The 15,757-nt window shown below is 55.3% G+C and overlaps 1 protein-coding gene across 4 annotated transcripts in view; it reads right to left on the bottom strand.

Annotated features, from left to right (window-relative positions):
- The window catches only part of P2RY2 (purinergic receptor P2Y2), a 30,435-nt gene extending 16,910 nt beyond the window's left edge, over nucleotides 1-13,525 (bottom strand). For 3 of the 4 annotated variants that reach the window (XR_008616644.1, XR_003678421.2, XM_024131675.3), the window contains exons 1-2: nucleotides 13,418-13,525; nucleotides 3,391-3,674 (exon numbers count right to left, since the gene is read on the bottom strand). The gene's annotated coding sequence lies outside the window, so the exon portion shown is untranslated. Of the gene's footprint in view, nucleotides 1-3,390; nucleotides 3,675-13,257; nucleotides 13,377-13,417 lie in introns of those variants that run through there. The other variant, XM_028484923.2, reaches the window with a different exon arrangement.
- Between the last annotated feature and the right edge of the window lie 2,232 nt (nucleotides 13,526-15,757).

Genomic DNA, 15,757 nt, shown 5'->3' with positions numbered 1-15,757 from the left:
GTCTGGGATGACAGAGAGGGCAGATGTCATGTATGTCCTCCCCACCCTGAGAATCTGGGGCTGTAAAATCCCTTTCATTTTGGAACCTGGGGTCCTGAGAGGCTGGGGCTCAGAGATTCTGCAGAGCCAGTGACATCCACTCCCTTAGACACTGAGCTTCTTGCCCAGCCTGGTCTCCCAGAAGCAGCCTGAGGCCCATGAAGTTAAGATTAGGGGGTCTGAAGGACACACTGCTCCCTCAGCTTCCTTCTTTCCCCATAACCCTCCCCTTCCCCCATCTTCCCTGCCTCCTATTGTCAGCAAAGATGCTACCAGGAGGCAGGGAGCCTGCACTTGTGAACTCCGTCCCACGGACACAGGTTCCTCCCCAAGGAGCCGGGGCAGATCCAGGATGAGGAGGTAGGTATGGGGTTGGCGTGGGGGGCGCTGGCAGGGCCAAACTGCTGGGACCCCTCTGGCCTGGGGCCAGGACTCAGGATCCAGCATTAAAGCACTTCCTGCATCCCACTCTACTCCTTGCAGCCCAGTGTCACCTCCACCCTTGCTGCTGGAGCCACTGAATCAGCCTCCCTGCCTCCAGCCTCAGTCCCCCCAGTCCAGAGGGGTCTCTGGAAAAGACAAGTCATTCTCCTGCTTGAAACCTCCTGTGGCTCCTGTCTGCTCTCAGGAGAAAACCCAGCTCCTCGATCTGGTACCAGAGGTTTTCATAATCCAGCCTCTGTCACCAGCCGCAATCCCCTGTGACCTGCAGTTTCCTGAAGGCACCCAATGCTGTTCGCCTCCCAGCCTTATGTTGCTCCTTCAATCTGGAATCCATTCACACCCCTCGCCTCCACCTGTTGAAATTACAACTCTATCCGTCAGCTCAGCGAACTCCAGTGATTAAGAAGAACCCGGCCTCTGGACACAGACTGCCTTTGTTCCCTCATCTGTAAAATGAGGTGATTAACAGAACCTATATCACAGGGCTGCTGTGAGGATTAGGTAATTCGTGTAAAACGTTTGGAGCCATGCCTGGCACACAGTAGGTACACTGTGTGTTACGAGCTTTGAGGCTCAGCTCACCTGAGGCTTTTTCCTGAAATCTTTGGGGAGCTGTCTCAGGCCAGGGGTGGAGGAGAGACAGAAGGTCCTGGAGGCCGTGAAGCAGGTGAGTGTGGTGGACCAGGCGACTGACTCCAAGGCCCAAGCTGGGGTCAGACCTGGGAACCTCATGAGGGGAGAAGTCTGAGAGCTGTTTGGGAGGGAGGCTGGAGAGACTGGCCCACAGGGAGTCTGGATGGAGGAGGGGCCAGGATGCCTCAGGCTCAGGGGTCAGGAGGAGGGGGAACTCAGTGTCAGGCATGGTAAGTGTGAGATGCCACATCATGGACTGTGGGAAAGGGCGAAGGCTGGGACCACCAGGTCTGGTGCACTGGGAGATGAGCAGGAGTTGCTGGCTCACAGGAGCTGTAGGAGGAGTCTGGAAGCCCGGGTGTGAGACTAAGGATCTGTGGAGGAGCCATTCCCCCTGCGGACACCGGCTTGGGGTGTCCAGCTCTGCCACAGAGCCCCAGATGACATCAGGTATTTCCTGCCCTCCTGAGGTTCAGACCTCTCATGGGCTGAATCCCCTGGCCTGGTAGAACTGTGGTCCTCAAACTTCCCCCCTGAGGTGCTCTGCCCCACTGGAGACAGGGAGGGTGGCCCCTCTGTACTCCATGCTCAGGGAACATCCCCCCAGCCCCACCTCCCCAGAGCTGCTCCGCTCCTGCCCCGGTGCTGAGGCCTGGTGGGTCTCTCCTCAGGGTCGGGGTCAGGGCTCTCATCTTCCCTTCATGGTCAACATCTCATTGCTCTACACAGTTTCTTGCTAATTACTCATGATGGAACCTCTGACACTGATGAGAGGGGTGGAAACTTCCCTAAGTCTCTCATGAACCAAGGGAGTTGCCCTTTCCACCTGTTTTAAGACATCCTGACCTCCACCCTCACAGGCCAGCTGGGGACTCTATCATTGTGGCCCCTGTCCAGACTGACCCTGCCTGTCCTCTCCCTCCACAGGCTGGCCCACCAACCTGTGAGTACGCCTTTCCTGCCCCACCCCCTCTGACCAGCCCCTGCTTATATAGACAGCCAAGTGCCCAGCCCTCTCCCTCAGCCCTCTCCACTGCCTCTCCTGACCCCTGATGCCCTTGGGGCCTCACTCCCAGCTCCCCAGGACCAGCTCCCACCTAACTTTGTCCAACACCACTCACCAGCCCCTCTGTGTCCAGTTCTGGCTGGCCCTGCGCTCAAGAGCTCCTAGTGTGGAGGGAGACGTGAGCCATGTAAGTGCCTGCCAGGCTTTCCTGCCTTTGTGTATTGCTGTTCTTTCTGTCTAGAAAGCCTTTCCAGACCCACACACACTGCACTCTATCCTGCCCATCACTCAAGGCTCTTCTCAAATGTCACCTCATCTCTGAAGCTCTCTCCCTCCATCACTAATCCCCCAGGGCATTCCTCACACCCTGCTGGGAATTTGTCCTTCCACTCTCTACCCCAACACATTCCAGGTGCTCCTGGAGGACTGGGTCCGTCTGATTCCTTTCTCTGTCCCTATCATCCAGCAAGAGGCCTGATCCAAAGCAGGTATGACATGAATGAGAGAATGAATGAATGAGTGAGTGAATGAATGAATGAATAAGTGAAGCAAGCATAAGAGCTATGGGAGGCCAGAGGAGGCTAAGATTTATGATGGTGGCTCTCCTTTCCCTTATTCCTCTGAGGACCTTTCAGAGGACAATGACATTGAAGGATTTCTCAGCTGCTGATCCTAGGTGGCCAGGGGTCACACCAGCCCTCCAGGGGCCCAGCCCACCTGAGGCCTGCTCCTGCCCTAGGCAGGCTCCTGGACTGTCTCTCTTTCAAGAGCCCTGCTCTACTCTGGACACATCAGAGAAATGCCAGAGGGAGGGGAACCGGACCCAGGCATTCTGGAGATGGGTCAGCTCTCTGATCCACATTCCTTTACCTCACCCAACTCTGGCTCAGGTCATGGGTCAGTCTGGATCAGGAGCTCCTGATCCTAGATCACCACCCCCCTTCACTTTGTAGGGGTCAAGTCTGGGCTGAGCAACTTCCCTGCAGCATCCCCATTTCATCCCTCACCTCATTCCTTGGCAGATGGCGCCATAGAGGTTAAGCTATTTGTTCAAGGTCACACTGCCAGGAATTGGAAAGATTGGGTTTGATACCCAGGGCTGTCTGGCTCTGAAGGCTGAATTCATCACAGCCTGGGATGGAGGGAGCAGGGCACAGATCCCCTTGATTTACCTCCAGTTCAGTGTATACACATGCACGAGTGCACCAGCCCCAGCCTCCCAGCTCCCAGCCTCCCAGCCAGCAGACCCTGCCCTTGCACGCCCATACCTGACCAGCCCCTGCTCTCAGCTGTCAGGATGCTCAGTGCAGGCTCAGGTTCCTCACTCATGAATGCACCCGCCTGGACCCCTGGACTGAGCTGCAGGGAACTCTGTGGGAAACAGGAAAAACAGGTCCCCTGGCCTGGGGCCTCGCCCAGCTTCCAGCATTTCTCAGGGCAGGCAGTGCCCGGGCTCCTGAGACAGGGAGGTGGAGACAGCTTGGGCTCTGGGTCACGGGAAGTCAGCCAGGCCGAGCCTTCCCCGGACTGCCTCTTCTGCTCCAATCTTGGTCTGAAAGAGGCAAAGAAGTGAGCTGGTGTGCTTGTCCCGGTAGGCAGGAGTGTCCTCTGCCCACACTCACCCCCTAGCCGTCCACCCTTAGCTCACATGTTCTAGGGACGGTTGTTCCCAGCCTTCAGGCCCAGGTCCCCTTTCACGGGAGGGTGGCTCTGCCAGGCAGGGTCTCCCCCATACCCTGCAGAGTTGAGCTGAGCCTCCAGTGCCCCCTCCCTTGTTCCTGGTCTGGAAACAGTCAATACCCTCCTTGCCCAGTGTACACTCGACAGTACTCTGGCCAACCTAGTTTAGCTCAAGCTGGGTCTCTATCTGGAATACCCTTCCTCCCTCATCCCACCTCTAACCATTCCTCCATAGGTGTTGTAAACACACAAGGACACACACAGGCATGGACACACTTAGATACACAGATACACAGAGATGTACACAGTCATACTCAGATGTATACACAGTATACACACACACTCTCTCTCACACACCCAGAGTCTTAAACAGTCAGGGCCGGGAACAGCCTTTAGAAATCACCTCTGCCAACCTCCCATTTGACAGAGGAGGAAACTAAGGCCCAAGGCTGCACAATAAGCCAGGGACAGAGCCAAGAGCAGAACCCAGGTCTGGATTCTGGCCCTAGTTTTATGTCTTGCCTGGAGCCCCTCCCACAGAGCAGGCACAGTGCTTCAGTGAGGGGATGGTGACCTGGTGGAGGAACGCCTCTGTGTGGGCAGGTCCCAGCAGAACCTCAGACCCATCTCAGAGAAGAAGAACATCCCCTTCCTTTTTCTCCCGGTTTCATTTCCCTGCAATGGGGGAGTGGGGTCTGAGACAGCTGAGCCAGGTCCCTAAGCTGGAAGTACAATGCAAGCATGGGGGAAAGTTGGGAGAGGAGATGGGTGGCTGCAGGAATAGGGCAGGCGGAGGGGGCACTGGAAAGGCCCTGGACCACCGTTTTCCCAGTGCACCTTGCCCCAGGACTCTCAGGCTGACATTGGCCAGCGGGCTGGTAGCTGTTTGCCGGTCTGTTCTGGAGTCTAGTGACAAGGTGAAAGAAAGAGCTTCACCTTTGCACCCACTCCACACAGGGTCACACCCAGTCTTCTCCTCCTAGGGAGATATCTTCACTCAAAAGACTAAGGTAGAACAATGCACGTTCTCAAAGCCACTCTCCCATTTCTGAGAAGGGTCTCTACCATCCATCCTTCCAGGCTTCAAAGCTCCAGTACACCCTTGACAACCTCTCTCTTTCCCACCCATGTGAAACGATCACTCACCAAGCCCTGTCAGTTCGACCAGTGCAGTGGTTTAGACGTGCCACTCTTCCCGACCCCATGGTTTTGGGCCTGCGTTTCTCCTCCAGACCATTGCACTAGCCTACTTACTGGTCTCCCTGCCTCCACCCCTGCCCCTCCTGTCCATTTTTCATACTGCAGTTATGGGTCTTCCTAAACCACACATCTGACCACATACTATGGAGCTCAACATCCTTCCATGGCTCCCCATTGCCCTCAGGTTGACATCTAAGTTCCTGAGCCTGGCACTCAAGGCCCTGCTGATCTGGTGCCTGCCGCCCTCCACAATACTCTCCCTCTCCGCCTCCACACTCATCTTTCTGTCTCCAACACAGCAAAAGCAGTCCCATGGTCATATCTTTGCTTAGGGATACCCTCCCTTATCTTCTAACAGCTATGTCATAACAAGAGTCGAATGCTTTCTCTGTGCCAAGTTCCATGTTAGATGGCTCCATCAACCTCTTCTCGTTTAGTCCTGAGAATTTCAGAGAGGTTGAATGACCTCTCCAGGGTCACATAGTTAGCAAATGGCAGAGCAGCCCTGTTCCGTCTGACTTTAGGAGCTATGCCCCTGACTGTAAGCAGATAGGGTAGGGGTTCCCCAGAGAAAGAAAACCAGGCATGGCTTTCTTGGCATAAGAGAAGCCATATTAGGCCTAGGATTTAAGCCTGGCCGGAAATGCTTGCCCTTGAACAGGTCTCAGTAATTAACGATCTTAAGGGCAAGAGAAGTAGCAATAGCAAATACAATAAATCAGTTGTAAAGATTCCCAGTTCTGTTTCAATGGTAAAGATTAGCCTGAAGCACTTTCTTGAGAAGTTTTGCAAAATTTAAACCCCCCTTGAGGGCTCAACCACCAGATCAACTGGAACCTAAGGAATGATGATGATGACCTTTTCTGACTTGAGTCCTCAGTCAACTAAAGCTTGGACCCTGTCAACGTTTGCCCCAATTATATGCTGAGTTCTCTGCTCATATCCCTTGCAAGTGAATATGCATGTACCCTTAGCTTAAAACTCCCCCAGTTTTGCTGTTCGGTGAGACACTGCTTTGGGAAAGGTCCCCGGTGTTTTCCTTACTTGCTGCAAGTAGTAAGTACTTCCCTCTCCTGCTCTTTGGCTTGGTTGTGCCTTTTGGCTTGATGCCCACGAAGAGGCGAACCCAGTTTTGGGGTAACTACCTCATACCCTCCAAAGCCCGGATCCTCTCTTCCAGGAAGCTCCCTGACCAGCCCTCTTTGAGCCCCACAGCTTTGCCTGTCTGATTAATTCTCCACCGGAGGGAACGTCTTACTGGCAGGGCCCAAGATCTGCTCTTCCTGGTAGTTCCCCACTGTGAAGCAGCCATGATGGTTACTGTACCCATCTTACAGTTAAAAAAAAAAAAACCAACAAGGCCAGAAACGGTAGCCCAAGATCTCACCCAAGGTCACCAATAAGCCAAGGGCAGAGCCAAGCCTAGCATGCAGACTGACTACCCTCTCCCTTAACCTGGCTCTGCCTCTATCCCACACTGGGTCTTTCTCCCTGTGGTCCCAGGCTAGTGAGCCCAAAGCCAGGAGGAGTGGCTGGGGCAGTTCCCAGGCTGGTTGCAGAATTTCCAAGGTGGTTGGACAACATTCCAGCTTCTCCACTAGGGTGGCTCTGGAATGTACTGCCTGCTCAACACCCACCTGGCTGGCCCTGTCCAGTTTGGCAGGGGAAAGTGACCCATCACCATTCTGGAAACTCCTGCTGCCTGCCTCTGCTGGGGGTGGAGTGCTGTGAAGGGAAACAGAGGCTCTGGATCCAGAACACCACTGAGGGGCCGGGGAGGGCACTGGGCAGGTGGGAGATCCCAGTTCCGCTATTCCCAGCTATAGGAGCTGGACAAGCCTCAGCTCCACAACTTAACTCTCAATTTCCTTGCAATCTAAGAACAGTACCTGCCTCGTAAGTTTGTCGAGATAACTAAAGGAGATGATTTAGACTCATTTTGTGAAATAATTAAAAGAGATATGATTTTAGCACGTGAAGAAGGCAGGGAGGATGGGAGTATCCCAGGAAGATAAGAGGGGCAGGAAACTCACAGGTATTATGGGCAGAGTAGCAAGGTCACAGCCAGACTGACCACAGATCAAGGTTCCCACACTGAAGGCTGTCCTCAGAAGGGAGGGCAGCTTAGGGACCCCCAGCAGGACTTACACCCCACCATACCCCATCACTCACTCACCCTTTACGGGGGCTGCCATACCTACACCTGTCCCGGTGCGGGGCACTTAGGGACTCTGAGGTGGGTCAGACCCTTCCGTGATCTTGAGGAGCTCACTGTCAAGGCTGAGGGTGGAGGGAAGAGGACAGGGGAAGAACCAGAAATAGTCAGCGACAAGTTAAGGTGATGAGAGCTGAAGGAACCAAGAGGGCCGCTAATGGGAATGGGGGGGGGCAGTGATCAGGGAAGGCTTCCTGGAGGAGAGGACACCTGCCTTTGGAAGATGGGTAGGAGTCAAGAGGGTGGAGAGGGAAGAGGAGTAGAGTGAGCGAAAACTGCGGCAGTATGTTTGGGAAACTGTCAGTCATCCCTGGGGCTTGAGGGGAGTAGAGAGGGCAAGGCTGGGTTGGAGGACAGGAAGAATCTTGGAAGTCATCCTCTGCCCCCTCCCAAAGGTCCTCCATGGGGCTGAAGGCCAATAGGCCCCCAGCCTTGCCTGGTGTGCTTTCTGCAACACAAACACTGGGGCTTGTCTGGGGAAATAGCTGAGGGCTAACCTCAGATGTTATCAGCAGGTGCTGTTGTAGTGTGAAGCCTCTGCAGCCTCCTCTGGAGGCCCTGGGTCTCTGTAGCCCCTTCTGGAATCTCTCTCCCCCTTGGGAGCCCTCAGGATCCTGACTGTGGGAGCCATCCATTGGGGTTGAGCTCAGAGCATCTGAGTGTGTGGGTCTCAGGTCAGTTAGGCTGGTCCTCCCACCTTACAGATCAGGAAACTGAGACTCCTGAAGAGGAAGGGACTTATCAAGGTCTGTTCTTCTAATTTTCAGTGTGGGGTTGAGCACCCCCAAACCCACTCCAGGGCAGGACTCCAAGCCACCTGATCCACCTCTGACACAGCACAGCCCCACACAGTTGCTAAACTGAACAAGTTCAGAACCACAATGCCCTGGACTCCACCCCAACCCATCACACCCGAATGCCTCCAGCCATACTCAAGAGGCAAGAACCCTGGGTTCAGGCTCCAACTTGGAACCATCCATGCTGTGCAATCTTGGTCAAGTCAGTGCCGCTCTCTGAGCCTCAGGTTCTTCACTGGTCAGACAGGGAGACTCACTGCTACATAAGACAGCTCGTGAGGAATGAGCAAGACAAGGGGGCAGGTGGGTGCTCCGTGGGGCTAGCAGATCATGCACTCTCCTAATGTGGAGGCTGCATCTGCCCATCTTGGCATAGAGACCCCGAAACACTTCTCAGCAGGGGGCCTTACCAGGTGACCTAGCAGAGAGCAGGGGTCATGGTCAGAGGAGTCAGGGAAGGCTCCTAGAAGGGGCTGCGATCAGGTCTGTGGAGAAGCAGGAAGGGTTTCGGAGGAAAGAGGGAGAATCGAGACCCCAAGGTAGAAAAAGGGACAAAAGTGTTGGCCAGGATATACGTGAGCCTGTGATTCTGATTGTCTCACTCAGAGTGCTTCCAGGATTTGGAGTTCATTGGTTCTTACAGTCCAATTCCAAGAGTCTCTGGTTCCAGGAGTGAATACTAAATGTTTCTTCACTTCTGTTATTCATTGCTTCTGATAGCTTTGGTTTTGAGATTTTCAGAACCACAGGAGTCTAGACTCTCAGAGTAACACAATAATAAATCACTTTCCCAGGAGCCACAGTGTCTCAACAAACACTTGCTAATACCCCCATATGCCCAACCTCGGAAAGACCCTGCAAACCCAGACTCAGATCAGACTCTGTCAGGCCCTTGAGGAGCTCCAGTCCGGATGGGGAGAAAGACACAGACATGGACCAAGTCCGCTTGAGTGATTAAGCCATGACTAAGGGAAGTCCTGGGGATATGGAATCCAGAGTAACCTCTAACTGGTGTGGGAAGGTAGTCAGGGAGAGCTTCCCTGAGGAGGGGTCATTTGAGCTGGGACGTGAAGGATGATATGGAGTTTGTCGGGTAGACAAAAATGTAGGAGATCACCGAAGGCAGAGGGAAGAGCATGTGCAAAGACTCCCTGGTGTGACAGTGTGGCCTGTCGGGGGAAGACTGGGGGGGTCATGTGAAATTGGAGTGGAGGGTTAGGTGGCACAGAATGTGGGAGGGCCTGCAGGCCTCACACAAAAAGGCTTGAAGGCCAGGTTGAGGCCTCAATCCTGAGGACAATGAGAAGCCATGGCAGGGCTTAAGCAGGGAAGGACATGGTAGGAGTTGATCTTTGCAAAGATGGTGCCACATGGAAGTTGGATAGGAAAGGGGGGTCAGAAAGGAGGAATCAAGAAGGAGACTACACACATAATGGTCCAGTGAGGGGAGCTGATCCCTTGGCCCTGGATTTCCTTGTGAGATGGAAAGCATCCTTGCTGGCCCACAGCCCAGCCACAGCAAGACTCCTCCCACAAGCTGAGGCTGGGGAGATTGGGTGCTCACCAGGAAGCTGCAGCAACACCAGGATCCTCCCCAAGGCAGGGGGAGAGGAGAGGAGAGGGCCCCAAGAAGTCTGAGGGAGGCCCTCCTCCCATGCTCCAGTGCCCAGGCAGTGTCATTGTCACTGTGATGACAGGGCACCAGGGTAGAGCACCAAGGAGGAAGCAGCTGCCCAGAAGGGCCTAGGTTGCCCACCTTCCCAGCAGGGACTCCAGGTACTCACTGGACCAGACACAACTCAGGCCTTGGAGATGGCATGACAGAGGAGTAGAGGAACCCCTCTGCTCAAGAACCAACTGTATCTCTCCATGGAGCAAGATCTTCCTCTTCTATTATACACCTACTTTCACCTGGTCATTCATTTCCCAAACACTCACTGGCACCTCCTCTGTACCCAGCCTGTGCTGGGTGATGTGGACAGAGAGAGACAGTGGGCTCGGCCTGGCCTAGTCCTGCAACTGACCTCTAGGATGAGTACAGAGGTCAGGGAAGGCCCCCATAGCCAGTCTCCCAATGGCTGGAGAGGCCAGACCTGAGGACACAAAGGCAGGCCTAAGAGGAAGGTGTGGGTCAAAAGGTACACCAGACAGACCCACAGAAGGAAGTTTGGGGAGAGGAAAGATTTCACCGGGGTAACTGCACCCCCTCTCACCCAGATCAGCAAGGCTTCTCCAGCCCTGTGGGCAGCCTGAGCAGATACTATCTTACCAGCAGCTGGGTAATCAGGCCACAAGCAAGAACTGAAGACATGTTTTCAGGATGGAATTCAAACTTACCTCAGCCTGAAAACTAGAGGACCTGGCCTCACCCAGATGGGGCTTCTGTCTTGAATGGGGAAGGATAAGCTAGGTAGGGCTTATCCCAGCTTTTACCAGCTTTGTGACTTTGGTCAAGGTGCTCTCTGAGCCTTTATTTCCTCATCTGCAAAATGCGAGTAATAATTCCTCCCTTACAGGGTTGGTGGAAGATAAAATGAAGTACATTTATAAAATGTTACTAGTAAGCTGTCTCTGCAGAGAGGGCAGGGAGAGGAAGGCTGTCAATAGTTAAAATTCCAATAACCAGCACGATCCCTCACTATTGCATTTGTGTTCTTGTATCGTCTTCAAAATGCATTTAGGTCTATAAGTATCACGCGCCTCCCCTGTGCATTGCATTTTACAGCTTACGAGGCCCTTTCCTAGACACTGTCTTAAGAATCCTCATAGCAACCTTCATTTGAAGACACAAGGACCATCATGCCCAATTTACAGATGGCAAAACTGACACCTAAAGGGGCACAGTGGCTCCTCACAGCCAGGAAAGAAGCCAAATCAAAGCCTTCACAGGGTCACCTATGAAGACTTGGTGATGTTCTCACATTCTTTTAGCTGGTCCTTGGAGGATCCAGAAACCTCAAAGCTCTGTGCACCCTGGGCAGGAGGAGGACAAGAAACGAGGGGCCATAGCCTCACTCTGCGGTCCAAGCTTGGCAACCATTTGTGAGTGTCACCCACTGTGACACTCCAACCCCTCCAGCCAGACCCCAGGACAGCCCAAGGTAAGACGAAGTGGAGAGTGATAAGCCGTTCGTGCCAGCTGTCCCCTCCTCACTCCCCGTACTCTCAGTTCAAGACTTCACTGGTTCTGGCCTCCTTTTAGAGGCTGGTAGGGCAAGAACTGTCCCAAGCTCACCCAGCGTGTTGGGGGCAAAGCTGGGATGAGATCAATTTCAAGTCTCCTGGCTCCTACTAGGGGAGGGAGAGTCCTAACTCTCCCCAAATTCCTGAGCAAGAGCATCTGAGGACTCAGAGAAGTGTTTGGCCAAGGGGGCAAGGGCTCCAACTTTAAATAATGCCTGGATGGTTCTGGTGTCAATCTCACAAATGCCCTAACCTTCATGTACTCAACACTACTCAATCCATTCTCCACGCTGCAACCAGAGAGATCTTTCTGAAATGCTGTTCTGACCATGCCCTGCTCACAAAACTTCCAAGTCTCCCTATTGCCTTCTGGATGAAATCCAAGTTTTCAGCTTGTACGCCGTGAGTCCTGTAGTGCCCCAGGACACACTGTTCTGACAATCTGTGCACCCATTCTGGTGACCTGATTCTGGTTTCCCCTTCTTTGTAATGACGCGGAGCTCCACTGTAGACAGGCTTTCACTGGGGAAGCTGGGGACAAGGGGCAGGGGTTAGGGGCTGCTGCTGCTCTCCCAGTTTAGCTCAGCACTGTGCAGGGTCCTGGCAACACAAAAATGAGTGAGACCCAGTTCCTGCCTTCCAGGGGTCCCCAGACCTTGGGAGAGGGAAGGAGGAGACAGACAGAGACCATAACAGTCCAAGGTGGGACCAGGGCTGTCAGCACCAGGACTGCAAGAGCCCACAAGAGGCTCCAGCCCAGCTGGGGGAATCAAGGAAGGCTTCCCAGAGGAGGGGGCATCTGAGCTGGTCCCCAAGGCTGGGTAGTTCTCCAACTGAAGAAGATGAGAGTAGGAGGGCATTTCAGGCAGTGAGTATAGAATATGCAATGGTCCAGAAGCAAGAAACTGACTACTGTGCACAGCAGATTACATGCATTTACTAGAGGGTGAAGAGTCAGGCAGGAGAGGTGGCTGGAGAAGGTGGCAAGGACCAGTTCTCAGGGGCCTTGAGTCCCAGGCCAAGGGGCTCAGGCTTAGTCCAGTGGAAGTCCTGTGAAAGTTTAGCCCAAGGAGGAGAATGATTGGGATTTGGGTTTCAGGAAGTTCCCTCCAGGAACTGATCCCCCCACCCCCAAGCAGTGAGCCTGCCCAGGAGGATATTTGTGTTGAACATGACCCACACACCAGCTCTTCAACAGTCCTCATGTTCCACATCATTATTACTCCCCCTTTACAGATGAGGCCACTGAGGCTCAGAGAAGGGACATGCCTTGCCCACGGTCACACAGTGTACAAGGCACGATGGAGTATAGCTCTCTGGGTCTCCAGAGAGCTTTTAGGGGGCCCTGTCTGCTCAAAGACTCTCTTCTTTCCCAACCACTCCCACCAATAGATAGCTGAGACTTTATCTGGGTCCCACCCTGACCCTCAAAAGCTCCCCATTATTCCAGCCTAGATCCCAAACAAAGTGGGCACTTCAGGCTGTGGGCCCAGGGAAGCTGGGGATGCATGATGAAAGGAACAGCTGCCATCAGTCCCACAGACTCCAAACTGGCAGTTCTGGTCCGCAGCAGGGCCTGGCCCTTGGGTCTGGCTCCTGGCAACCCCAAGGCTGACACCTGCGGCCCTAGTTGGGGTGGGGAGAGAGGGAACTGTCTTTCTCCAGACTGACCCTTCGTACCGCAGCCTGCCAGATTAAAACTGCCCTGACAGAGGGTTAACTGTCCTTCTAGGCCACTGCTCTGCCCCCCACCCCCAGTCTTGCCGATGCCCAGGTGAGGTTGCCACCCAGAGCACCCCTGGAGGGAGGGGGCTCAGCGGGCTTCCAGGGTTGGCCTGTCTCTGGCCCTGGTCCCACTGCCAGGGTGTCCACACCAGAGCACAAACACAAACAAGTTCCACAGGTTCAGCAACTCGACCCCGCAGGGGCGCACGCACTCACCCAGGGACACACAGACTTTCCCAAATACGCGGACGCACATTCACCCGGGTATCCGTACGGGTATCCGTCCACATTCCCCAAGCTCGAAGCTCCCGTGGAGACCCAGCTCGACCACGGACCTGCCGGAGCGCTCACACCCGCTGGGAACCGCGCCTCCTCGGCCAGCCCCACGCGCTCGGCTCTGCCTGCCCGGCGCCGCTGAGCCGCCACCGGCCGCGTACCCGGGCCCGCCCGCAATCGTCTCCTCGTCTCCGGGCCCTGCAGGCGGCCCGCCCTCACCTCGCAGGGCGCTCGTCAGCCCGCAGTGCCCCGGCCGCGACTCTCGCTTGCCAGCGCCGGCGTCCAGTCGCCGCGGCGGGAACCCACGTGCCTGAGATCCCCGCCCGCCCCGCCCGGCTTCCTACCCTGCCGGGTCAGGCCGGGGGCGGGACGGACTCACGCGCTCGGCTCGGCCTGCCCGGCGCCCCTGAGCCGCCACCGGCCGCGTACCCGGGCCCGCCCGCCGCCGTCTCCTCGTCTCCGGGCCCTGCAGGCGGCCCGCCCTCACCTCGCAGGGCGCTCGTCAGCCCGCAGTGCCCCGGCCGCGACTCTCGCTTGCCAGCGCCGGCGTCCAGTCGCCGCGGCGGGAACCCACGTGCCTGAGATCCCCGCCCGCCCCGCCCGGCTTCCTACCCTGCCGGGTCAGGCCGGGGGCGGGACGGACTCTGGACAGACCCAGGCACAGCCATCACCACCTCCCGTCCCGACAGACACTCCGCCAACCACTCGGGGACGCTGCCGGGCGATAGGGCCGCGGGGTCAGGGCGTCCGCTTCGGGTGCTGCCAGGGGAGGGGCTGGCGGCGACTGTCCTACCGCCTGGGGACCGAGGCTCCCTGGGCTTCCTCATACGGGATGATGAGTGGTTTTCAGAGACGCTGAAGTTTTGCAAAGTTTGGTATCCTTGTGGCCCCTGTCACTGCCCACCGCGAGACCTTCCCCGAACCTGTGTCCACTCCTCCCAGGCACCTTGCTCAGAGCACTCGCCTCCTATTTCCAGGAGGAAATCCGGGCATTCAGGGTTCTGACTCCCCAGCTCTGGAGAGATGGGTGGGGGGAGCCTCCCCTGTGCTTAATCTCAGCCAGAAAGAGTCACTAGAAATTTCCTGAACACTCGGCTTTTTTGGTCCATCATCTTCAGCTGCTTCCCCTGAGCTGCCTTCTCAGACGACTCCAGCCACAGATATCACTCCCTTCTCTACCCTCAACCCCACTCCCATGGCTTCTGTGGTCAGGGACCCTATGTCTGTCCCTTCTTTGGACTGTGAGCTCCAGGAGAGCAGGGACCAGGTCTGTCTGCCTTCTTCTCACTGGTCCCAGAGGTCCCAGGAGTTGTTCAATACTTGTTGTATGTTTGAATGGATGAATGAATGAATGCCCCCCTCTCTCTCATTCTGGTCTAGGCATCAGGAGTGCATGTTCTGGCTCAGCTTCAGCACTGACTCTGAGAGACCTTGACCCAGTTCCAGCCCCTTTCAGGGCCTCCTTTTCTGTGAATTAGAGGCAATTACACTCACCCTCCCAACAACCAGTGACCTTCCATGTGTGGCTTTAGACAGTCAGTGTCTGGACCAGTGCACAGGAGGTCTGTTTCTGTGGCCAAGGAGCTTGCCCAGGGCCCTGGGACCTTGAGTCCTGCTGGGCTCCACATCAGCTGACTGGGGCCTGGCTGCAGCCTTGCCAGGAGCGGGAGCAGGGTGGACACACAGTCCTGTGTGGCTCAGCCGCCTCGGCAGTGCCCCAGGGACCTTCACCCGGGAGACACAAAGGCCTCTTGTCCAGCCTCCTCCACCTATTGTCCAAGCTGGTCCATGCAGCTTCTAGGGGGCTAGGAATCTCTGTGGCCCCTACTTATGGAGTTCGGGCCTTGGGGTCTCAGCGTGGGGAAGGCCCCCTGGACACTGGAGGCCTCAGCCAACCCCCTTCTTGCCTCTCTCATCAGCCCTCTACTGTAACTGCTATTTAGGTCTAGAGAAAAAATTCCTTTGATACCTGTATGTGGACCCAGGGCTCTGCCTCAGTCTCCAGCCGACTGGAGGGTGGGCAGCCCAAAGTTCTGCTCCTGCTCTGGTCAGGTCCCTTACTTTACAGTAGAAGAAACTGCATCCCTGAGAAACAGTGTCTGAGCTACCACAACAGGTGACTTAGGCCTGAGGCACAGAGGCAAGGGGTTTGCCCTTGAACACCACAGCCTTGAGTTCAGGTTCCCATCTTGCCTCACCTCCTTTGATGCTTCTCTGAGCCTCAGTTTCCTCTTCTGCAAAATGGCAATAATGATCCCTTTTTCAGTGGCCCATCTGGTGTCCTTTTTTCAGGGTTTTGCCCATCATCCCCAGTGACCTAGGTCCAAAGGGTTAGGATTCCCCTCTAATAAGGGGCTGGAAGTCTAGGTCTCCTGACATCTTTCCCTGACGCTCATTACTGGACTTTGGAGATCATCAAGTCCAGCAGGCTCCAAATCCCCCAGCTGAGTCTCCTCTACGTAGGGCAGCCTGAGAAGCTCCCATCCCACTTCAACCTGAGCTCCTTTGCTTTTTTTTTTTTTTTTTTTTTTTTTTTTTTGCGGAACGCGGGCCTCTCAC

The sequence above is a fragment of the Physeter macrocephalus genome, unplaced genomic scaffold (genome assembly GCF_002837175.3).
Source record: "Physeter macrocephalus isolate SW-GA unplaced genomic scaffold, ASM283717v5 random_347, whole genome shotgun sequence".
NCBI lineage: Eukaryota > Metazoa > Chordata > Mammalia > Artiodactyla > Physeteridae > Physeter > Physeter macrocephalus.
The sequence above is the reverse complement of the archived record's forward strand: the minus strand, read 5'-3'. Positions and strand labels throughout refer to the sequence as shown.